Raw genomic sequence first — 25,979 nt, forward strand, 5'->3', positions numbered from 1 at the left:
TTTTACAAATGGCCTAGCATGCCTGAGCTCCCAGATGGACTCCATGAAGAGCACTAGTTGATGCAGCCAGGAGAGTCAGGTGAGCGCGCTCAGCAGCAAGAACCACCACAGCAGCTGGGGCGGCAGCAGCAGCTGGGGCGGCAGCAGGTGGTCCTGCAGCAGGTGGTCTGGCAGCAGATGGGGCGGCAGCAACAGGGGCGGCAGCAGCTGGAGCCACAGCCACCACAGCCACTGGAACCACCACAGCAGGGTCTGCAACAGCAGGGCACACAGCAGCAGCAGGGGCGGCAGCAGCTAGAGCCACAGCCTCCACAGCAGGGGCGGCAGCAGCTGGACACACAGCAGCAGGGGCGGCAGCAGCAGCAGGGCCGGCAGCAGCTAGAGCCACAGCCACCACAGCTAGAGCCACAGCCACCACAGCCACCGCAGCAGGGGCGGCAGCAGCTGGACACACAGCAGGGGCGGCAGCAGGTGGTCCTGCAGCAGGTGCGCTGGCAGCAGCCACAGCCCTGCCCAGAGCAGCAGGAGCCACAACAGGAGTTGCACATGGTGTCAGAGGGTGGAGGTTCTGGGTGGGTTTCCAGGAAGGTTTGGAAAGTTTGAAAGTTTCCCTGCCCTACATCCCCTTTTATACCCTGCCTAAGGGTTGCTGTCTTCACATGCAACACCTTTCCTTATTGTTGTTTGTATTACTAAGTGACAATTATCAATTTAGGGAAGTATATTATAGGTAAACTTTCAGGGTGGAAGGAAATGTTGATTTCCTTTTCCTGATATGTTGGAATTCATCCATCAACTCTTGCTGAATCACCTCCAAAGTGTCCTGCTCACTTTAACTTCCTCAGAGAGAGCTGTCATGTGACCTTCTGTCTTTGTGCTGGATACTTTCAATTTTCACATTCCATCATGTGTATACTTGGTTATAAGGATTCTTATAGTTCCCTCATATTTGGGGGACACAGAAGGTGAAAGCAGTCTGCGGGCTCATTCATTGTCATTTAGATGGGCCAAGAAGTTTTTTATATGAATCCCAGAACGATGACTGAGAAAAAGGAAATGAAGGATATTAGGGCATGTCCACTTCCCACAGTCAGTGATGACATGTCTTCTGGATCTTTGAATGGGAAACACAAAATCCTTGTTGTGAAAAACCTAAGTAATGAAACTTTCAGGTTTCTTTTCTCTCAGAAACACCTCCTTCAAACACAGTTTTAGAGCCTCTTGTGGTGAGATGGCTACCAAGTCAACTACACCAGGAGGGCGAGGTCCCCCAACTCTGCACTTTGTGGAAAGTGTTTCCTTCTGCCTTTGACTTCCTGTGGTAGTAACAAGCCACATTGACTCATATCTTCTAGTTCTAAGATTCCTTTGCCAACCTAACTTTGAAGCCAGAGGATCCTGTTCCCTCACTATAACTCCCACCAGGCCATCTTTTTCTCTGTGATGTGCAACTGGATTCTGAACACTTGCTATTTTCTCTTTCATTGTCATTTTGACTGTTGGTTAGCTTTCACCATTTTTGTTTTATTTTCCAAAAGAAAAGCAAAAAAATGAAAATCAGAGGGTTAAAGAAAAGTGATTTCTAGATCAATGGATAACAGTGAAGATGAAATGAGAACACAGAAGCTCCACCAGTGCTCATCCAAGTGGCCAGGTAACTACTGTTGCTACAGGTCGATAGTTGGGACCCTGTGAATAAGAAACAGGTAGAGAAAAGTTGGTATCTCTGTGATGCCATTCTTAAATGTCTTAATTAAGTCCGCAATATTTTAATCATATGAGCCTGCTTAGAAAACACTTCATATAACTTTTTAGTTTTTGAGGCTTAAATTTTTTTGTGGTACTAGGGTTCCTGGAAACCCTTCTACCTCCGGGTTACACTCCCAGACCTATTTTATATTTTTATTTGAAAACAGGGTCTCTTAAGCCAGAAAGGCTGGCTTTGAACCTGCGCGATCCTCCTGTCTCCGCCTCCCAAGCGTGGGGATTACAGGTGTGTGCCGCCACACCTGGAGAAGCTTACATTTTTAAAACTAGATCATCTGAATAATTCATAATTTAAATAATTCTATGTCCTTAGCAGGAAGATATTTTGCTAGATTTGTTGTGCAAAAGAGATAAAATACTAAAGCATAGGAGAAAGACTGGTTGATTGCTCTGGAAAAGGTTTGTATATCAATTTACAGAGATTAAGAAAAGCCATTTACCACAGCTAAAAAGCCAAAGTACATTCTCCTTAGCGACCAATGGCTAGATAATCACAGCCTCTAATCCAGTAGTTCTTGTTGACTGCAAAGAGGAATTGCCTGGGGAATGGATAAAACCCACAGTACATGGCCACTACCAAAAAATTCTGATTTATTAGTTCTACACTATAGCCTAGCCTTCTATCAATGGTGCCCAGGTTGTCTTGATGACAAGTGACCCTTGAGACCCAGATTTGTATATTGTCGTTATTACATGCATTTGTGTCCATTTCAATTGAGAACAGGAGTTGCAAAAATGATAAAATTTTAAGACGAATAATAGAAAACATGATCCTGAGTTGGAAACACTGAACTTTGAGCATTGAGACTGAACGTTATAATCCACTTGACTATTTTAGATCACTGTAATATACAGTCCCACAAACTCACATGAATGAGGGTAAACTAATAGAGCAGGAAGCATGATGGGAAATTACTATAAATACACACTCATTCTTTTAAAGAGAAAACTCAAAACAGGAAAGACATGATTCTAGGTACTTCTTATTACATTTTACCTTGGTCTAGTGAAATAGACTAAATAATAAACATCTGGACCAGACTCACAAGTTATCTAAATTTGACCTAAATATAAATAACTCTTATGACAAAGGATACTAGATACTTATTTTTCTGTTATATACTTAAATGTTGTGTTTGTATATGTATCTGTGTTTTAGAATGCCACTAGATAAAAGAACTCAGGTAGGTAAACAATAGAAAATTTGAATGAACAGACCCTATGATATCTCCAAGCATCATCAAGGAACCAATTTATGTTGGTTAGTAACCTGGACACATCAACATACTATATTCTTTGTGAAATATCTTACAAAACAGACTTTTCTTGTCAGATATCACTTATGCTAGTGCACTTTTTTTTTCTTTTCTTGCGGTACTGGGGATGGAACCCAGGGGCATCCTACCTCTGAGTGACACCACCGGCCCTATTTTTTTATTCTTTGTTTTGAAACAGAGTCGCACTGAGTTGCAAAGGGCCTCACTAAGTATCTGAGGCTGTCAGTGAACTGCAATCCTCCTGGCTCAGCCTCCCAAATGAACACTGTGTGGGACTGTGTCCCCGTGTGCTTTTAATACATAGAAGCAAGGCATTAAAAAATGACCTTCTTCACTCTCCTACACACCCATTGATTGTTTTGGGGGGCTTCCTTTCCAAAAAGATTAGACTCTGTAGAAGAAGAAGTTGGGCTGGAAGGTTTGAAGACATTTGAGGACATATTAACAAGTTAATTGGAATGAAAGCTATGATTTTCACCTTCAGATTTTTCTAGCCTATGTATAAACAGGCAAAAATGGAGCTTTTCACACCAGCAACTGATATGTTACCAAGAGAAAGGAGGAAAACAGCTGCACAATGGAGCAGGGGAAATCCATTTAGCAAATAGGGAATCACTAGGGTGTTCTTGGTATTTCTTAGAATATATTAATACTGAAAAGCCAGGTGTCAAACTATGAGTTGCCTCATTCTTCCACACTCCCCATGATAATATCTGGGGAGTCTGTGCTTCCTTCCCACAAGAAAATAGGTTCTGTGGATGTAGATGCCAGGACTCCAGAGGTATGGAGACTGCAGAGGACATAGAACATTTCTCACTGGAATAAAACCTGTGACTTTCCCTTTATCACCTTGTTCTTCTCTAGCCAGTTTATAAGCAGGCAAAGAAAGGAGCTATTTGCATCAGAAGGTGACCTGTTCATCATGAGAAAGCAGGATAGCATTTGCATGAAGGAACAAATGAAATTTAGTACTTGTGGAATCCACCTGGGTAAACCCGGCATTGGTAGTTCCAGTTTTAATTACAAATAGGAAAGAATAACTAGAGGCTATAAAAACATAACCAAGGGTTCAGCACTCTCAGGATGAGATCTAGCTTCTACCAGCCAAGTCACCTGGATCAACAGATGTACTTCCCATTAACATTCCTATAAAAACCATCTCTAGAAACTACAACTAACCACTTGGAATGAGCTGAATATGAGAAAGAGTCTGATAGGGTGGATGATATAATACCCCACCCATGTACCTTTCACCAAACGCTCCTTCATCCTCAAGCAGGTGTGATACACAATGCATGTGGGTACCACTATTATCCTACTCTGTTCTTCAAACAGGTGCCATCAACAGGAGGTGTGTGTCCTAGTTACAAACTCTCTCCCTGCCCTGGTGTATCTTACACCTAGTGATAACTGAGTCCATAGGTCCAGCCACTTCAAGTCTAGGAGAGGCAGAGCTGTGGTTTCATTCATACCCTAGAGGACCTGTGGGGTCAAATGAGGGTAAACTTCACTGAGACCACCTTATAGCTCAGCTGCTTCTTCTACTTTACTCTCTTCCTGAAATTTCTTCTAGATATTTTGAAAACAAGTCTTTATTAACCTTTCCTGTCAAAATATCCATCTAAGGTCCTGCTTTTCATGAATTTTACTAAATACATATGACAGGTGGCAACTTCTTACTGACACTCTCTATACAAACAGACTAGAACAGTAACCTCTTAAATACTTCCCAATTCAGAAACTTGTCCACACGATATTACTACCTAGCCCTCAGATCCATAGATGTAAGAAAAAAAGCATATAAGACAACAAGTCTAAAAGAAACTACAAAAACTGAGGAGAAACAGCACCATATTCAGTAAATTTACTGATTCAGTTGACCCTGACACGTGGAAACATCCCTATTAAATTAAAAATGTGTTGAAGGACACTAACAGCTATTAGGAACACTGGGCTCTTTGTATGGGTTCCCTGTGTCCTACTTCCAGACACAGGGGTTTGAGATTAAGTAATTTGTTTGGGAAATTACACCAGGAAGCACTTTATGGAAAATGGGAAGTGATCCAGCACAGAAGAGACACCAACACCAAGTTGTATGAGAGAAGAGGATTCCAGGAGGCAGCTGGGATCAGTCCCACTGGGAACCCCAGGATAACTTGAACCACTCTCTCCAGGGACTTTGACTTAGAGTATCTGTTCACCAGTTCCCTTTCAATGGCTGAGTGTGTGTTTACTGATTTTATGTCTCTGGTCAAGAGTTTACTCCTTATCCAGAGAAAGTCCACTGGCACAAATACCCATGTCCTTCCTCTAAACACCATCTTCCTGTATTAGACTGAGAAGTGCTTTTGGAGTGCTTCAGGTGAAGCACCTGAAATTGTCTGTGATGGGCTTCTTATTATTTATAGTCAAATTACTACAAAATTAGACTATGAAGGACAGTTCAAGAAGGAAAAAATGAGGAGACACAGAACCATTGTATTTGAGTGCTGGCAAAATTTAGATTTATTTATGATGTACAAATATCTTCACAGGAGAAAACATGACAAAAAACAAATATTTCCAAAGAGATCTACATAATATTTGACAGGTTTTAGAATAAATTCAAATTTGGGAGATAGATGGTAACCTGGTAATAGAAGTAGCAGTATATTTAAGACAAACTTAATCTAAATATCACTTGGAATGAAGGTTTTACAATTGGCCTATCACGCCTGAGCTCTCAGATGGATTTCATGAAGAACATTAGTTGATGTGAAAAGGAGAGTCAAGGGAGAGTTCTCAGCAGCAAGAACCCCCACAGCAGCTGGGGCGGCAGCAGGTGGTCCTGCAGCAGGTGGTCTGGCAGCAGATGGGGCGGCAGCAGCAGGGGCGGCAGCAGCTGGAGCCACAGCCGCCACAGCCACTGGAACCACCACAGCAAGGGCTGCAGCAGCAGGGCACACAGCAGGGGCGGCAGCAGCAGCAGGGGCGGCAGCAGCTGGAGCCACAGCCACCACAGCTAGAACCACAGCCACCACAGCCACCGCAGCAGGGGCGGCAGCAGCTGGACACACAGCAGCAGGGGCGGCAGCAGCAGCAGCAGGGGCGGCAGCAGCTAGAGCCACAGCCACCACAGCTAGAGCCACAGCCACCGCAGCCACCACAGCAGGGGCGGCAGCAGCAAGGGCTGCAGCAACAGGGGCGGCAGCAACTGGACACACAGCAGGGACGGCAGCAGGTGGTCCTGCAGCAGGTGCGCTGGCAGCAGCCACAGCCCTGCCCAGAGCAGCAGGAGCCACAACAGGAGTTGACCATGGTGTCAGAGAATGGAGGTTCTGGGTGGGTTTCCAGGAAGGTGGGTTTGGAAGGTTTGGATATCTCCCTGCCCCACACTCCCCTTTTATACCCTGCTCAGGGAATGTTGTCTTCATATGCAACACTTTTTCCTTACTATTGTTTGTATCACTAAATGACAATTATCAAATTAGTCAAGTTTATTTTGGGGTCAACTTTCAGAGTGGGTGGAAATTTTTATTTCCTTTTCCTGTTGTTTTAGGATTCACCAATTACCTTTTCCTGAATCACCTCTATGTATCCTTCTTGCTTTAGCTTCCTCAAGAGAGATGTCACATGACTTTCTACCTTTGTACTATATACTTAAATCTCACTTTGCATACTTAAGCTCATATATTTGGGTATAAGGATTATTTTAGTCTCACCATGTTTAGGGAACACACAAGGATTCAGCTGGATTTTAGTCTGCGGGCTCATTCATTATCAATCTGCTGGGCCAAGAAGTTTTATATGAGGAACCCAGACCTGTGGCATTAGAACAAGAAGGCTATTAAGACATATCCACTTCTCACAGTCAATGCTGACCTATCTTCTTGTCTTTGGATAGTAAACAGAAAATGCTAGTAATATAGAAATCCATGTGGTGAAACTTTCTTTCCCCCCAGAAACACATCCACAGAAAACATTTTTAGGGCCTCTTGAGAGAGGTGGCTGCAGAATCAACTACACTGTAGGTCCAGTTCCCTTTTTAGGGAGTAATTTCTTTCATCTTTGACCTCCTGTGGCTGCATTTCCAGGACTGTGTCTTCTATTTCCAAGATTCACTTGCCAATCCAGCTTCGAAGGCAGAGGGTCCTGACTTCTCACTAGGACTCATGCCTGCCATCTTGCTCTCTCTGATAACGGGCTGGATTCTGAAGACCTGCTGCTTTGTCCGTCCTCATTATGCAGGTTCTTGATCAGCTCTCACTGTTTTAATTTCATTTTTCAAAAGACAAACAAACTGCCGGGCGTGGTGGCGCACGCTTGTAATCCCCGCGCTTGGGAGGCAGAGACAGGAGGATCGCGCAGGTTCGAAGCTAGCCGCGCGCGCTGGCTTAGGAGACCCTGTTTCCAAATAAAAAAATGTAAAAATAGGTCTGGGAGTGTAGCCCGGAGATAGAAGGGCTTCCAGGAACCCCAGTACCACCAAAAAAAAAAAAAAAAAAAAAAAGACAAACAAACCCAAACTGAAAATCAGAGGATTAAAGAGAAATTGGTGTCCAGATTTATGGGTAACAGTGAAAATGGAATGAAAATGCAAAAGGTACAAACAGCCATCCAAATGGCTAGGTGACCATCCAACTAGCTAAAAATGAGGAAGGCGACATGTCCATCTGTATGTCCCCTGTGGATAAGAAACAGGCAAAGACTAGTTGGTATCTCTATGATGCCATCTTTAAGTCATTTAAGTAAATCTGCAGTATTTTTATAATGTAAGCTTGTTTGCAAGCACTTTATATAACTGTATGTCTATTTGAATGTATGTATATATGTATGTATTGATTGATTGATTTTGTGGTACCGGGGATTAAACCCAGGGCATTCCTTCTCCCATTTACTCCCCAGACCTTCTATATTTTTTGTCAACAAGGTCTCAGTAGGTGACTGAGAGTCTTGCATTGCTGAGACCAACCTCGAATCTGTGATTCTTTGTCTCAGCTTCCCAAGGACTGGGATTACAGGAGCGTGTGCACCACAACATCTGGCTCTGTGGGATTGCCTGAAATTGAAGAGCTTCTGTTCATCAAAGGAAACTGTCAAGAACGTTAATCAAGAGCCAACAGAATGGGAAGAGAATTTGCCACCTACCCCTCTGTTAGAGGACTAATATCTAGAATATACAGATAACTCAAGAAACTCAACACTAAAAAACAGATCATCCAATTAAAAAATGGGCAAGCAAACTAAATAGACACTTCACAAAAGAAGACATTCAAATGGTCAATAAATGCATGAAGAAATGCTCAACATCACTGGCAATCAGAGAGATCCAAATCAAAACTACCCTGAGATTTCACCTAACTCCAACTAGAATGGCCATCATTCAAAACACAAACAATAACAAATACCGGCGAGGGTGCAGAGAAGTGGGAACTCTAAAATATTGTTGGTGGGATTGCAAATTAGTGCAACTACTTTGGAAAATAGTATGGAGAATCCTCAGAAGAATGGGAACAAATCTAACATTCGATGCAGCAATGCCACTTCTGGGTATCTACCCAAAAGAAAGGAAACCAAACTACCAAATTAATGCATGTGTATCTATGTTCATAGCTGCACAATTCACCATTGCCAAACTGTGGAACCAGCCAAGATGTCCATCAACAGATGAATGGTTTACAAAACTGTGGGATATGTACACAGTAGAATTTTACTCAGCCATAAAAAAAATACAATTGTGGTATTTTTAGGGAAATAGATGGATCTTGAGGACATTATGCTGAGCAAGATTAGTCAGTTGCAAAAAGTAAGGAATCAGATGCTTTCCCCAATATGTGAAAGCTAGGGTGAAAGGGGTCATAGGAGGAACTCCAGGTGAAAAAGGAGATTCCATAGAGGAGCAAACAAGGCAACCTAACTGTGGGGATAGGAGGTGGGGAGAGGGAAACTCTTTAAAGTGCATGATGTACTTATTCATATCGAAGTCAACCACTAAACCAAGCATGGGAAGGAGGGATGGGGAGGGAGTGGGGTGGGGACTGGGTGGGGGCTGGCTGGGTGACGTGTGCATTTTTGTCTACACAAGTTTTTTACCCCATTATGATGTATAAATGCAATGCACTAATAAAAACATATCAAAAGAATTGAATAAATAAATAAATAAATGGATAAATGAATAAACAAAACAAGAACCCTTGAAAGATTTAAATAATTATATGTCCTTGGTTGGGAGACACTTCATTATGCAAATAGAGTGAGAAAAAACATTAAGGCATAAGAGAAAGACTGCTTGGTATGAAGTGAAAGATTCATATAGTAATTGCAGAGATTAAGCCTTTCACCACAACTAAAAAGTCAGAGTACATTCCCCTTATAGATCAATGTATAGACTATCATAGCCTAAATCACTGGATCTCAGTTGGCTAAAAGGAGAAATAACTTGGTACTATTAAAATCCCATAATGCCTGTCTACTGCCCCCAAACAAATTTTATTTAATAGCTTTGGGCTATGGCCTTATGCCTATGGCCAGAAGTTTTTCAAGCTCCTGAGGTTATCATGATGGGAAGTGATCCTTGTGACCCAGCTTTGTATATTGTCTTAATTACATGCATTTGTGTACATGTCAATGGAGAATAGAAGTTCCAAAAATAATGAAATTTCAACCTAAATAATAGAGAACATGATCCTGAATCGAAACACTGAACTTTGAGCACTGCAGACTGGAAGTTGTAATCTACTTTACTATTTTACATCCCTGCAGTTCATAATCACACCAGACTCACACGGTTGAGGATTAACCAATAAAACATGAAGTAATGGGAAATTACTATACTAGCACATTAGATTTTTTAATGGAAACTCAAAAGCAGGAGATACATCATTCTAAATACCCCTTATTAATTTTTACTTTTGTCTAGTGAAATGAAATGGATAATTAACATCTGGACCATACTCATGAGTTACCTAAACTGTACCTAAAATCAGTTCTTATAACATAGAATACTAGATGTAGTTTTTTTTCCTGTTGCATAGTACTTTTTTCCTTTGTTTTTTATAATGTCACCAGATGAGAGACCCTAGTTAAGTAAATAATAAACAAATTCAAATGCAGCTAACCCAACAATATCTCCAAGCATCATTGAGAAACTGTGTGTGTTAGTATTATGGACACATTAATATGCTCTATCCTTTAAAGAATGACTTCAAAAACAGACTTTTCTTGTTAGGTATTATTTATGTCTGTGCAATATTTTAATAATATATACTATATATTTTGTCTGTATATAAAATGTTTTAGCATTTTATGAATTACAGTATTTTATTATAGTATCATAATTCAAATATAGACCCCCTACAACAGCCATGTCTAATTCATAAGAAAATAAACACATTTCATTTCAACTCTGTTACTTTAACCCAAGTAAAACAGTAAATAAAAATCAAAGATTAGTGCTACTGTCAAAGATTTAAAATTTAAAGGAGGGTTTATATCATATTTTGGGAGAATTCACTATTTTAGCCACCACAAAAACAAAGGATGAATCAAACTTTATGCAGCCAGATGTCATAGGACATATCAAATAAAAAATACACTTGCTTCTAATGTGATCGATATAGAATCCTACCTATTAAAAATTAACACATTTTCTGGTATGGTACAGTATGGAATGATACAGTATTCATGTGGCATGGAGTAGAATTTGTGAAAACTGAACTGGCAAACAAAAGCTTTAAAACACCCAAGGAAAGCCAGGCGTGGTGGCGCACGCTTGTAATCCCCACGCTTGGGAGGCAGAGACAGGAGGATCGCGCAGGTTCGAAGCCAGCCGCGCTGGCTTAAGAGACCCTGTTTCCACATTAAAAAAAAAAGTATAAAAATAGGTCTGGGAGTATAGCCCGTGGGAGTGTAGCCAGAGGTAGAAGGGCTTCCAGGAACCCCAGTACCACCTGAAATAAAATAAAGTAAAATACCCAAGGAAGGAGAGGAATAATTGCATCTCATTTGTATAGAACCAACACCAATATAAATCCATTGTTTTCACCTAGGGCTATGTGAATTCCCCTGATTTCTGTTATAATACAATCCAAAAGGATGCTGACATTCTAGAAACCCCACACAACATTATAATGATCCATGATATAGGTGATATCATGCTAGTTATACCTAATAAAAAAAAGAAACAAGAATACTATGAATTCCCCAATAAGAAACGTTTGCCCTAGAAGATGGGATATAAATTTGTTGAACATTTCTGGACTGCTACATTAGTACCATGCTCAGTGATTCCAGCTAGAAAACACCATACATCAAGAGTCCAACACTGAGGCCCTCATAAGATACCATGATTTGAGGATATCAGCCAGTTACTTCTTTCTGACTGTGTTTGACATTTAGTCTGGGTCAGGGTCTGCTTTTGCTTTGTGCAATGCTTTGTTTGGGACCATATAGTGGGGGCTCAAAAGCATTTGATCTAGAATGAAAGAATCCTAAATAACTGTCACCTTCTATCAATAGACCTTACATGTGGGCAGTATTCTTCAGGATATAATATACACCATTAACTGATGACAATTATCTGAGGTTGTATCCTCAACTCACAATATGGGTTGCCTTTCTCATGTTTGTCTTAGTGATGGACTTTGATATGCTCGTAAATGGACATCATGTACATTAGGGAATTTTTGTCTTCCTTCCTCCCATTCCCCTCAGTTGTATCCTCAACTCACAATATGGGTTGCCTTACTCTCCTACACTCCCCATGATGATATTTGAGGATCAATACTTACTTTTGCAAGATATTAGGCTCTGTGGAAGTAGAGGTCAAAGCTCCAGAGGTGTAGAGACTCCAGAAAACATAGTACATGTCTCATTAGAATGAAAACTATGGCTTTTACCAGGCATGGTAGCTCATGCTTGTAATTCCAGTACTTGGGAGGCCGAGACAGGAGGATTGTAGGTTCTACAATAAAGCAGGAAGCTAAGGAGAAAAAGGATCATAGGAGAAACTCTACACAAAGAAGGAGAAATCCTAGAGCAAATTAGGCAACCTAACTGAGGGGAATGGGAGGAAGGAAGACAAAAATTCCCTAATGTACATGGTGTCCATTCACGAGCATATCCAAGTCCATCACTAAGTCAAACATGAGAAAGACAGAGGGAATGGGTGAGAATTGGGGAAGGGCTAAATGAGTGATGTGTGCATGTATTCCTGTTACATCTTGACTCATTAAGAGGTATGACTACAATGCATCTATTAAAAATTGTTTTGACACTTGGGAAAAAATAATAAGTTTAGCACTGATGGAGTTTATGGAGATGTTCTTGGCATTTCTGGCCCCAGTTTTGATTTTCAAATGGGCAAGAGGAATAACTAGAGACCATAAGAACATAATAACCAAGGGCTCAGAACTCTCAGGATGAGACATAGATTATAAGCCAAGTCACCTAGATCATCAATAACATTCCATGATAAATCTCTCTAATAATTGAAACTAACCCCTTGGAGTAATCTGAATATGAGAAAGAATTTGATAAGTGGAGGTCATGATACTCCACACACATATCTTTCACTTGAAGCTCCCCAATCTGTAAGCAGGTATGAATACACAGTACAAATGACCCCCACTGTTCATTTTTTCTGTTCTTCAAGTAATTGTCCTCTTCAACGAGTGCCATTTACAGGAGGCATCTTTTCTATCTACACCCTCTTCTCATACTCTAGGTTTGTCCACAGATTCTGGTACCTGAGTAGGACTAACAATCCAGCCACCTTACCTCCAGGTGAGCCATAGCTCGGGTCCCACTCACACTCTTCAAATTCCTGGAGAGTCCAATGAGGGCAGTATTTATTGAGCCCACATTGTAGCTCTACTGCTTCTGCTATTCTTATTTGCTTCCTGATGTTCCTTCCAGATTTCTACTGAGAGCAAATCTTTATTAAATTTGTCTCCAAAAATACCTATCCATGGGTTTGCTTTTAGTGAATCCCACTTAATACACATATCACAGGTGGCATGTCTTTAAACACAGCCTTGACACACACAGAGACTTGAATGGTGACCTCTTAAATAATATCCTCTTTAGGATGAAGCTCATTAATGTGATATTACTACCTAGCACTCAGATCCCGTGATGAAAGAAAAAAACTGAGTTCAAGGCAAGTAGCCTAAAAGAAACCTCAAAAATTGGTAAGAAGGAATAGCACCATATCTAATAGATTTATCAGTTCAATGAACAGTAGAACCAAGAGTTGACCATGACATAAGGATGACCATCGCTATTATATGAGAATTGTGTTAAAGGACTCTGGTGAAAATTAGGAACACTGGCCTCTTGGTGTGGGTAACCTTTCAGTGCTACTCCACTTTATAGGGATTTGTTTAGGGGGTTTTTTTGTTTGCTTTTTGGTGGTACTTGGGGTGGAACCCAGGGGCTTTCTACCTCTGGGCTACACTCCCAGACCTATTTTATATTTTATTTGTAAATAGGGTCTCACTAAGTTGTTGAGAGCCTTACTATGTTGCTGAGGCTGGCTTCGAATCTGTGCAATCCTCCTGTCTCAGCCTCCCAACACGGAGATTATAAGCATGCGCCATCATGTCCGGTAAATTTAGCGTGTATTTATATGGATTTGAGATTAAATAATTTGCAAAGTTATCACCAGAAGCACTGTATAGAACTTCAGAAGTGATATGGTGCAGTGAACAAAGCCAGTAACAGAGGGACATGAAGAGCAGAGCACCCCTGGAAGCAGCTGGAGCCCAATTCCACTGTGGCCCTCCTTGCGTTTAGAATGATTAATTCCAGAGGCACTGATTTAAAGAATTTGCTCACCAACTCCCTCTCACTGTGAGCTCTGCTCTTACTGCTTTTATCTCTCCTCTCCAGAGCTTGCTCTTCACGTTCTCAAGGATGGATTTCCATGTTCTTCCCTTAAAAAACATCTTCCTGTATTAAACTTAAGAGTTCTAATGGAGCAATGTTGAAGCATGTGAAATTGTCTGCTATAGGCTTCCTATTGTTTAGAAATGAAAAACTATAAAATTAGACAGTGAAAGACAATTCAATAAGGAGACATAGAGACTTTATATCTGTATGCTTGCAAAATTCAGATTTATTTATGATGTAGGAATATTTTTATATGAGAAAACATGACAGAAAACAAATATTTCAAAGGGGGTTACATGATATTTGACAAGTTTTGGAGTAAATTCCAACTTGTTCATTTGTAAGACAGATGATAATCTGGAGGTGATGGAACAGTCTACTAGAGACCAAAGTCAATTTGACTATGAGTTGGAATTAAGGTTTTATAATTGGCCTAGCATGAATGAGCTTCGAGATGGACTCCATGAAAAACAATGGTTGATGTCTCCAGAGTCAGATGAAATCACTCAGCAGCAGCAGCTAGGGCGGCAGCAGCAGGTGGGGCGGCAGCAGCAGGGCTGGCAGCAGCAGCTGGGGCGGCAGCAGGTGGTCCTGCAGCAGGTGGTCTGGCAGCAGATGGGGCGGCAGCAGCAGGGCTGGCAGCAGCAGCTGGGGCGGCAGCAGGTGGTCCTGCAGCAGGTGGTCTGGCAGCAGATGGGGCGGCAGCAACAGGGGCGGCAGCAGCTGGAGCCACAGCCACCACAGCTAGAACCACAGCCACCACAGCCTCCACAGCAGGGGCGGCAGCAGCTGGACACACAGCAGCAGGGCCGGCAGCAGCAGCAGGGCCGGCAGCAGCTAGAGCCACAGCCACCACAGCTAGAGCCACAGCCACCACAACTAGAGCCACAGCCACCACAGCCACCGCAGCAGGGGCGGCAGCAGCAAGGGCTGCAGCAGCAGGGGCGGCAGCAGCTGGACACACAGCAGGGGCGGCAGCAGGTGGTCCTGCAGCAGGTGCGCTGGCAGCAGCCACAGCCCTGCCCAGAGCAGCAGGAGCCACAACAGGAGTTGACCATGGTGTCAGAGGGTGGAGGTTCTGGGTGGGTTTCCAGGAAGGTGGGTTTGGAAGGTTTGGAAGCCTCCCTGCCCCACACTCCCCTTTTGTACCCTTCTCAGGGGCTGCTGTTGTCACATGTGACACTTTTTCCTTGTTATTATTTGGATTAATAAATAGGCAATTATCAATTTAGGCAAGTTTATTTGGGGGTATCCTTTTAGAGTGGAAGGAAAATTGAATTTTCACTTCCTGATAAGTTAGGATTCATCCATCAACACTTGCTGAATCACCTCCAAAGTGTCTTCTTGATTTAGCTTCCTCAACGAGGCATGCCACGTGGCATTCTGCCTCTGTAATGTGTGCTTGATTCTCACTGGACATACTTAATCATAGATGTGGCTGGGTAATAAGGATTCCTTTTACTTCTGTCAGGTTGTAGGTGACACAGAAAGCTAAACCTTCATTTTGGTCTGAGGGCCCATTCATTTTCAGTCTGGTGGGCTTAGAAGTATTATATGAGAACATGAAGGCCATTAGGACATATCCACTTACCTGTAGTTAATCATGATCTGCCCTCTGGATCTTTGAATGAGTAACATAGAACTCTTTTAAATGTAGAAACCTGAGTGATGAAATTGTTTCTTTTCCCCGGAAACACAGCCTCATAACACATTTTTGGGGCCTCTTAGTAGACTGGATTCAGAGACAGATATACCACAATGTCCAGGTCCCTTAAACATGTACTTTGTGAAAAAGAAAAAAAAAACTGTACTTTGTGGGAAGGACTTCCTGTATTTTTTACTTCCTGTCTTTCCAGCTTTAACTGGCCATATTGACTCATGTTTCTATTTCCAGGATTCACTTTACCAATCTATGTGTGATGCCTGAGAGTCCTGACTCTGCACTGTGAGATATAGTCTGGGTAAAGGTCTTTCTTCTTAGCTTTAAATGCCTCAGTTGGCACCACTGTGGGGGCCCAAGAGCATTGGATCTAACACCAAAGAATCTGAAATAACTGCCCCTTGTATCACTAGACCGCATATATGGCCAAAGAAATGAAACAATGAACACACGACCATGGCATCCATCCACAGTTCTTAATTAATATTGCATCATCCAGAAACAGATGAACAGATAGATTGACACCACCTTTTCATGAAGCCATGGCTAAGGTACCATATTGGTGATAACACCCTATAAAGATGGGGCACTCTCCTTCAGGATGCTTTACACACTTTACACCAATGGTCATTATGTGGGGCGGTGTCTCCAAGTCTTAGAATACACTTATACAGAAAAGCAAGGTGTCAGAATATGAGCTTCCTCACTCTCCTACATGCAGGTGATTGTTAAAAACCTGTGATTCCAGCCAGGCATGGTGGCGCACGCTTGTAATCCAGTACTTGGGAGGCTGAGACAGGAGGATCACACAGGTTTGAAGCCAGCCTCAGCTACTTAGTGAGATTCTCAGCAACTTAGTGAGACCCTGTTTCAAATAAAATATAAAAAATAGATCGGGGGTATAGCCTGGAGGTAGATGCCCTGGATTCCATCCCCAGGACCACAAAAACAAACAAAAAAAAACTGTGCTTCCTTTCTGCAAAATATTAAGCTCTGCAGAAGTAGAGGTCTGGGCTACAGAGGTAGGGAGACTGCAGAATACAGAAGAAGTATTTCATTGGACTGAAAGCTATGACTTTCACCTTATCACTTTGGTCTTCTCTAGCCAATATGTGAATAGGCAAAGATTTGTATCACCAACTGACCTAGTCATAAGGAGGAAGCAAGAAAAGTACTGCACAATGGAGGAGGGTTGAACAAATTTAGTACTCAGGGAACCTACTGGGAATACCCTGGCACTTCTGGACTTGATTTTCACTGCAAATGAGCAAGTGTGATGCCCACAGGCCAATCAGGACATAATAAACAAGGAATCAGAACTCTCCAATGAGACCCAAGTTACTCTTTAAAAGGCCAGTCACCTGGACCAGCAGAAGTGCTGCCCACTAACACGCAATGATAGTGCTCTCTACGATTGTGATAACCACTTGGAGTGAACAGAGTATAAGAAAGAGTCTGAAGTGGGATGTTATGATAACTCACCCACATACCTTTCACTCACAGCACCCACATCTGCAAGCAGGTGTGACTACACAATACAGGTGGCTCCCACTGTTCACCTCCTCTGTTCTTTAGGTAATTGTCCTCTTCAACAGGTGCTGTCAGCAGGAGGTGTCTGTCCTATTTACATCCTCCTCTCTTGTTCTGGGGTGTGGCCCACAGCTAGTGACTACTGAGCAGGAGTACAGAGATCTACTTGGCCTCTAGAAGAGGGAGTCCTGTGGTCCTACTCATGCTCTAGAACTTCCTTGGTGTCAAAGGGTGGCAGAACTCATTGAGACCACAATGTATATCAGCTACTTCTGTTCTTTACTTGCTCCCTGACATTCCTTCCAGATTTCTACTGAGGGCAAATCTTTATGAATCTTCCCTGCAAAAATCCCTATCCAAGGTTCTGCTTTTAGTGAGTTCCACTCCACACACATATGACAGGTAGCACGTCCTTGTACACAGCCTTCACACACACAGGCCAGAATGGTAACCCTTTACATACTCCTCTTCCTCAGGAGGAGACTTATTAATATGGTATGACTGCCTAGCACTCAGATCCAGTGACAGGAGAAAATGGGGTTCAAGGCATTTAGTCTTAAAAAGAACTGCACAAACTTAGTAAAAGGAACAGACCCATATTCAGTGGATAGTAAAACCAAGACTGGACACTGACATCATGGTGACCATTTATAGTTTATGAGAAATGTGTTGAATAACACTGAAGTGGGCAACTAGGAAAACCTCTTAGTCTGGGAGCTCTCAGGCCCATTTCCAGATATGGGGGCCTGAGGTGAAGTAATTTGTTAGGCAATTTATCTCAAAATCACTGCATAGAACTTGAGAAATGGTACCATGTAGAAAGCAAAGCCAGTACAGAGGGATATTAAGAACAGAGCACCCCAGAAACAGATGGAGTCCAGCTCCATCAAGGACCTCAGGACAACTAGAATAGCTCACTCCAAGGACACTGACTTAGTGTATTTGTTCTCCAACTCCCTCTTTATATCTCCTCTCCAGAACTCACTCTTCATCCAGAGAAAGTCCTCTGGCACCAAGTTCCATGTTGTTCCCTAAAGCCATCTTCCTATATTAGACTGAGAAGCACTGATGGAACACTGATGAGGCACCTGGAAGGGTCTGCAATGGGTTTTGCATCCTTTAGTGATGAGTTACTACAAAATTAGACTGAAAGGGACAATACAAGAAGGAAAAATAGGAAACATAAGGACTTTATATTTGTATGCTTGCAAAATTCAGATTTATTTATGATGTAGGAATATGAGAAAATGTGACAGAGAACAAATATTTCAAAGGGGGTTACATGGTATTTGACAGGTTTTGAAGTAAATTCCAACTTGTTCATTTGCAAGACAGATGATAACCTGGAGGTGATGGAACAGTCTACTAGAGACCAAAGTCAATTTGACTATGAGTTGGAATTAAGGTTTTACAATTGGCTTAGCATGCCTGAGCTTCCAGATGGACTCCATGAAGAACAATGGTTTATGCCACCAGGAGAGTCAGGTGAAATCACTCAGCAGCAGCAGCTGGGGCGACAGCAGCAGGGCTGGCAGCAGCAGCTGGGGCGGCAGCAGGTGGTCCTGCAGCAGGTGGTCTGGCAGCAGATGGGGCGGCAGCAGCAGGGGCGGCAGCAGCTGGAGCCACAGCCACCACAGCTAGACCCACAGCCACCACAGCCTCCACAGCAGGGGCGGCAGCAGCTGGACACACAGCAGCAGGGCCGGCAGCAGCAGCAGGGCCGGCAGCAGCTAGAGCCACAGCCACCACAGCTAGAGCCACAGCCACCGCAGCAGGGGCGGCAGCAGCAAGGGCTGCAGCAGCAGGGGCGGCAGCAGCTGGACACACAGCAGGGGCGGCAGCAGCTGGACACACAGCAGGGGCGGCAGCAGGTGGTCCTGCAGCAGGTGCGCTGGCAGCAGCCACAGCCCTGCCCAGAGCAGCAGGAGCCACAACAGGAGTTGCACATGGTGTCAGAGGGAGGTTCTGGGTGGGTTTCCAGGAAGGTTTGGAAAGTTTGAAAGTCTCCCTGCCCTACATCCCCTTTTATACCCTGCCAAGGGGCTACTTTCTTCACATGTGACACTCTTTCCTTGTTGACATTTGTATTAGTGCATTATTAATTATTAAATTGGGCGATTTTTATGAATACTTTTGTGGTGTAAGGAAAACCAGATATCCCTTTCCTGGTGTGTTAGGATTCATCCATCAGCTCTTCCTGAGTCACCTCCAAGTTGTCCTTCTTTACCTTCCTCCAGGGTACTTATTACATGGCATTCTTCCTCTTGATTCCTTAAGTTTTATTCTCATTTTGTTTTGTACATAATAACTAATCTTGGTTGATAATAATTCTTACGGATTCATCATTCTTTCTCAGGCTTCATGTGATAACTCTATTTAGTGTGCTGGTCCCGTTTTCATGGATCCAATGGGCAAGGATGAGTTTAGTGAGACATACAGACCCTGACACAAGAACAAGAAGGCTCTTGGGACATATCCCTTCTCCATAATGAATCAGTATTCATTTTGTAGACTTTTTCATGAGAAGTACAGAAAACTGTTTTCAAAAGAAATACCAATTCTAGAAATTTTAATATTCCTTCTTCCCAAGAAACAAAGTTCCAAAATGCATTTTTTTTTTTTGAGAGAAGCTGGAAGCAGACATCAGTTACACCATGAGATTTTGATTCCTTGGCTCTCCTATCTTTTTAGCTGCATTTTCCTTTTACTCTGATTCCTATGTTTCTGGCTTTAACAGACCATATTGATTCATGTCTTCTGTGTATAGTATTTTCTTCCCAACCCAAGTTAAATTAAGCAGTGATTTTTGTCTTTGATGTACACTCCATTGTGGTATTGGGTTCGTTTATTCCCCTATACTTTCCTGCTTCATTATTAGAGTCATTGATCAGCAAGATCACACTCTAGTTCTTTACTTTCCAAAAACAAGAGAGACTGATGGAAAGGTAGGTAGAAAATAGATCTTTAGATTCAAAGATATCCACCTGCATTTTTTGTTGTGAAAATATAGTGAAAACTTAAGATTGAAAAAATGCATAAGTAGCTGGTTGTGGTGGCGCACGCTTGTAATTCCCGTGCTTGGGAGGCGCAGACAGGAGGATCACTCAGGTTCGAAGCCAGCTTCACTGGCTTAAGAGACCCTGTTTCCAAATAAAATATAAAATAGGTCTGGGAGTGTAGAAGGGTTCCATCCCCAGTACCACCAAAAAAATAAAGCAAAAGTAGCTGACTCCTTTTCAGAAAATAAGAAATGATGCCAGTCTATTTGTGGAACATGAATATATATGGAACACACATGCTTATATGTATTTCTCCATTCTGAAGGTCGTGGAAACCCTTTTAGGAGATGAAAAATCTTGTCTATGTACCAAATTCTTCCAAACACAATCCACTTTTCACTAGCGTGATTTTAGGACACCGATCTCTCTGAAGACACTTATGAACAGCTCAACTTTGTCGACAGTTTTTCCATAAAAAAGTTTTTATCAGAATATTTGGAGATCATGAAGTCAGGGAAGACTGGATACACTGGATCACAGTATCATGGCTCCAAACTCTTTAGATATGCCTGCACAAGAGACCACCTCTAGCAAGATGAGATATCAGAGGCACTCTCAACTCTAAAAGAGTGGCTATTAATGCAGGATGGTATGTGAGACTAGGGAGGAGTATCTAGATTTCCAAGATGAATTTTTTAAGCTATTCACATATTCTAAGGTTGTATCTATCCTCAGTATTCTTACACCAGGCAACAAAATGAACGTGCTACTGCTAGCACTGGGTCAAAAAACAAGCTGGTACCTGCTGGTATAGAAACAGCCACTGTACATCTATAAGAAGAGATAGAAGCAGTTCATAATGACAAAGACTCGAGTGTTTCATACCATAGTCACCTCAGTATTAGTCCACACGTAACCACCAACCGTTTATGCCATTAAAGCTTGAACAAGCAACCTCCTGTGTGCATGCACACATTCATGGAAGTGTGATACTTACCAAGAGGACGTAGTTCTCCTCCTCTTTGAACATTTTGGAACACATCGGAAAAATGCATTTCATTCTGGCCTAGGGAAGACTAGAGATACATTAGGATTTGGGAAAAATAAAGTTAATATGATGTTGATATTATGATCCGTGAGCAATGAGTGAGGAACTTGGGAGATTTAGCCTGAATAAGAGAAAACTAAAGCAAAGCAATGGCAGAGAAGCACAAATGGCACTGTGTGGGGGACTGAACCTGCCCAAATTGGCTGTGAAGGGCTGAGATCAGCACGTGGCTCATAGAGAGAAACAAATGGTGACTCATCACATGGAGATGGTTGATGGAAGGGGCTGCAGTGAAAGTGGAGGGGCTTAAGGATGAGCTGGTATTCCCCAGAACCATGTGGAGGGGGCTAGATGCAAATACTTGGAAATTGCCTCTCAACCCTCAGACACTTATGAACCTACTAAGTCAAATGGTGATGCTCTTCAATCCTAGCCAGTTTCTATTCCTGTTCTAGCCCTTATTTGGGGGCTTATACAGCCAGGATAACAATTGGGGCTCCAGAATGGGCTCTCTTTGGAGATTTGGCTAGTGTTCTGAGCCAACATCGTATGCTGGCTCTAGATAAACCTAGATATAGTCTTTTATGAATTTGCTAAATATTTTCTTCAGTCAAGGGAGATGAGGGGACAAAACAGTTTTGAGGTCATTGTGGTGAGAAGAAGACCCTGGTGAGCACCCTTGTAAGGTATGAGAATACCAAATATTTCCAGAGGATCATGTTATTTAGGGAAAAGAGTGGGGTTTATGAGGAGCCCTGGTGAGGGTTCCTATTTATGACTCAGTAGAAACCACTATTTTGCATTAATGAATTATATTTCCATTAGGATATGTGTGTGTGGGCATAATGATGATGATGATGATGATGATGATGATGATGTGTGTGTGTGTGTGTGTGTGTGTGTGTGTGTGTGTGTGCACAATGTATATGTGCCTTTCTTCTTCTTGGCACCCATCGTGGGTTTTTTGGTGATTTGTTCCTCAGGATAAGTTTAGATTGAATCTAGAAATCTTTGATGAGTTTTCTAGTACTCTAACACTTCATTTTTTCTAGCATTATTTAGGTATAATTGATAAATAAAATTGTATCTATTTAAGGTATACAATGCAGTTTTGGGTATAAGTATGTATTATGAAATGCTCAACACATTTAAGTAACTTAAAAACTGTATTAGCTCACATAATTTTTTTATGTATATGTGTTTGTTATGAGACTGTTTAAGATTTTTAAAAATTTTTTTAATTATTTGATAGTGTTATTGCAATGGTTTGGATTTAGAATGTGCCCCTATCCCTCACAGAAGCCATGTAGCAAAACTGAAAGTGGGTTGGTTGCTTACAAGGGGTCCCTGGTGTGTGTGGCCTTGGAGATTATATATCCTTCCTCTTTCCCCTGCTTTCTCTGTCTTCCTCAGCTCCATCATATTAGAGCAAAGCCCTGCACTCTCCCTCTCTTCACTTTCTGCTGCCATGCCCTAAGTTTCACACCCACATAGACTGAACTCAGAATCTCCAAAAAGCTGTGAACAAATAAATCTTTTTTCTGTAACTTGTGTGGTCAGTCATTTTGGATTATACCAGTGATCATGTTGAGCAAGACTATTATTAACCATAGTCGCACTATATATTAGATCCTCAGAAATCATTCTTCATATAACTTCAAGTTTGTGCTCTTTGACCAACATCTCCCTATTTTCTCTCCTCTCAACATTTGGCTAATATCATTATGCCTTCTGTTTTTATGAGTTCAATGTTTTTTTTTTTTTTTTGGTGGTACTGGGGTTCCTGGAAGCCCTTCTACCTCAGGGCTACACTCCCAGACCTATTTTTACATTTTCATTTTGGAAACAGGGTCTCCTAAGCCAGCGCACGGCTGGCTTCGAACCTGCGCGATCCTCCTGTCTCCACCTCCCAAGCGCGGGGATTACAAGCGTGTGCCACCACACCCGGCGGGTTCAATGTTTTATGAATACACATATAAGTAAGATCCTACAGTGTTTGCCTTTTTTTGACATTTCACTTGGCATAGGGTTCTCAAACTTTATTTATGTTATCACAAATGACAAAATATTCTTATTTTATAGTTAACAATACTATGTGTATACATAAGTATTCTATTAATATTAACAGGCACCAGGTAGTTCCCACATCTTGGCTATTGTGAATAATGCTGCAATTAATATGGGAATACAGGTGTTTCTTCAAAATACTGATTTAGACCCAGGTATGGTGGTGCATGCCTATAATTCCACTATTTGGAGGGCTGAGACAGAAGGATCATAGGTTCAAGGCCAGCTTCAGAAACTTAGTGAGACCTTGTTTCAAAATAAGAATAAAAACCAAAAGGCTGGGGGTATAACTCAGGGGCAGAATGTCCCTGGGTTCAAACCTCAGTTCAAAAAAATTTTGATTTAGTTTATTTCAGTCACATACCTAGTATTGGGATTGCTGAGTCATATGGTAGTTCTTTTTTTAGTTTATGAGGAACCTTCATACTGTCTCCCATAACACCTATGCAATTTACATTCCTACCAATACTGTATCACAGTTTCCTTTCCTCCAGATCATCAACATGTATTAGCCACTCCAACATGTGTTAGGTGATATCTCATGGTGGTTTCGATTTGTATTTCCTCGTGAACAGCAGCATTGAGCACTTTCTGTATATCTGGTGCCAATTTTTATATTTATATTTGAAAAAAATTTTACTTAGGTTCTATATTTTTTCAGATTTTTAATTTTTTCTATGAGCTCCCAATATATTTTGGATATTAACCATGTAACCTGTGTATGGTTTGAAAATATTTCTTGTATTCTGTTGATTGTCTTTTTAGTTTGCTTACTATTTCTTTTGCTGGAAAGAAGCTTTAGTTTGATGTAGTACTGCTTATTTATTTATGCTTTTATTACCTGTGCTTTTGGTGTCAAATAAAAAAAATCATTGCCAAGACTGGTATCAAGGAGCTTCGCCCATATGTATTTTTCTAGGAGTTTGATTGTTTCAGGTATTACATTTTACGTATTTAATTAATTTCATTTTATTGTGTATAGGTTTCCATTTAATTCTTTTCCATGTGTATATCCAGTTTTTACAAAAACATTTATTGAAGAGACAATCCTTTCCCCATTGTATGATCTTGGAATCTTTGTCAATATTAGTTATCAGCATATGCATGGGTTTATTTCTTTTTACATTTCTTCACTTTTAGTCTGTGTGTGTTCTTAAGAATAAAATAAATCTCTTGTAAGCAGCATGACATTTGATCTTTCCTTCTATCCACTCCACCTCTCATGAATTTTAATTAAAGAATTTATTATATTTATAGTCAATGTAATTATTAATAATTAAGGACTTGGTACAGTCATTTTATTCCAGACAGCCTATGGATGGCTTGATATTTTATTTTATGATGGTGCAAAATCAATAAACACTCATTAGGTGCCACATTTTGCATTTTGATTGTAAGAGTGCTCCCTGTGAGAGCCAGCCCCCTTCACTTTTAATCGGTGAATTGTAATCATACATTGTGAGAGTACTGAAATGCAGGCTTCTGCTTAAAGGGTTAACAAAGCAACTCTGGCTCCTGAGAAGCAGCTTGTAATGCCAGGCTGGGAGGCAAGCAGACTTCCTCTAATCAGTGAGCTATGAGTCTCGCCAAATGGCCTTCAAGGTTGGGAAGCAGCCCAGCCCTCTCGCTGAAGGTCCTTCCCCACATAGACATCTCTCAGAAAACTTACTGGCATGATAAACTGCTTAAGAAGTGATGAGCCGTCACAGGAGTTAGAAAATGTTAGAAGAGTTGTTTCTTTTAAGTTTAAAAGTAGAAAAATATTTCTCCTTGAAGTAAACTGAAAGCCTGCCTGTGTTACTCCCTTATCTACAGTGAAGCCTCAAGTCTGGGCTCGCCACTGGTACAAGGGAGATAACACCCTAACATCCTGTCCCAAGCTTTCTTGAATAGATATGAACCCCACGTGAATACCCCTTCTGCGACTATAAATGTAGAGCTTGAAATGTGGTCAGGGTCTCGTCTCTGAGGACTGGCCTGTGTGCTGGTTAAGGAGATTAGACCCCGGCATGCCAGTTTCTGCGGTGCTGCAATAAACCCTGCCTGTGATTTACAGCTTCCGGTGAGTTCTCTGTTGTCGGAAGGAACATCTCTCGGACCTTAACATAATCTTTTCCTGGACTAGCAATATATAATAATTTCTTGAGGTGGTAGTTACATAACTACACATGATAAAATTGTATGGAACTACAGATACACATACATTCAAACTAGTACACACACAAATACAAGTTTTATGAATTCTAAGAATGTCAGTTTCCGTAGTCTGACATCTACTATAATTATGGAAGAAGTGAATATTGAAGGAAGCTTGGTGAAGGGTACATGCTACATTGCTGTGCTTATTTTTCATGTGAATCTATAGTTATTTCAAAATTAAAATTCTAAAAATGAGGGCAGCTGGAGATAAAAGTGAGCATGCTCTTATTTATCTACCAAGCATCTTCATCTCATTAATGTGTGTGTGTGTGTGTGTGTGTGTGTGTGTGTGTGTGTGTGGTACTGTCGATGGAACCCAGGGGCATTCTTGCCGGAGCCAGCCGGCAAAAGTATGGGTTCCGAAGAGAGGAGTGAGGATGAAATAATATAACTCTTAAGAATTAAATTCCAAATATGATTTATTACTAACATGGAAGGATTGCCAGTCCACTCCCGGGTCGATATCGCTACTGGCCGATCATGGGGTTTATTCTCTTGTCGATCATGGGGTTTATTCTCTTGTCGTATTTATAGTTTTTTGCTTCAGGTTACCCCGGATGAGA

The 25,979-nt window shown here is 41.6% G+C and overlaps 1 pseudogene across 1 annotated transcript in view; it reads right to left on the reverse strand.

The window, feature by feature from the left end:
• Positions 1-5,825: 5,825 nt before the first annotated feature.
• The window catches only part of LOC308275474, a 39,914-nt pseudogene continuing 19,760 nt past the window's right edge, over positions 5,826-25,979 (reverse strand). Inside the window, exon 5 of the transcript in view lies at positions 5,826-6,162. The product of the transcript in view is annotated as an uncharacterized misc_RNA (transcript). The remainder of the gene's footprint in view (positions 6,163-25,979) is intronic.

This window comes from Muscardinus avellanarius (genome assembly GCF_963383645.1).
Source record: "Muscardinus avellanarius genome assembly, chromosome: 16".
In the NCBI taxonomy this organism is placed as follows: Eukaryota; Metazoa; Chordata; class Mammalia; order Rodentia; family Gliridae; genus Muscardinus; species Muscardinus avellanarius.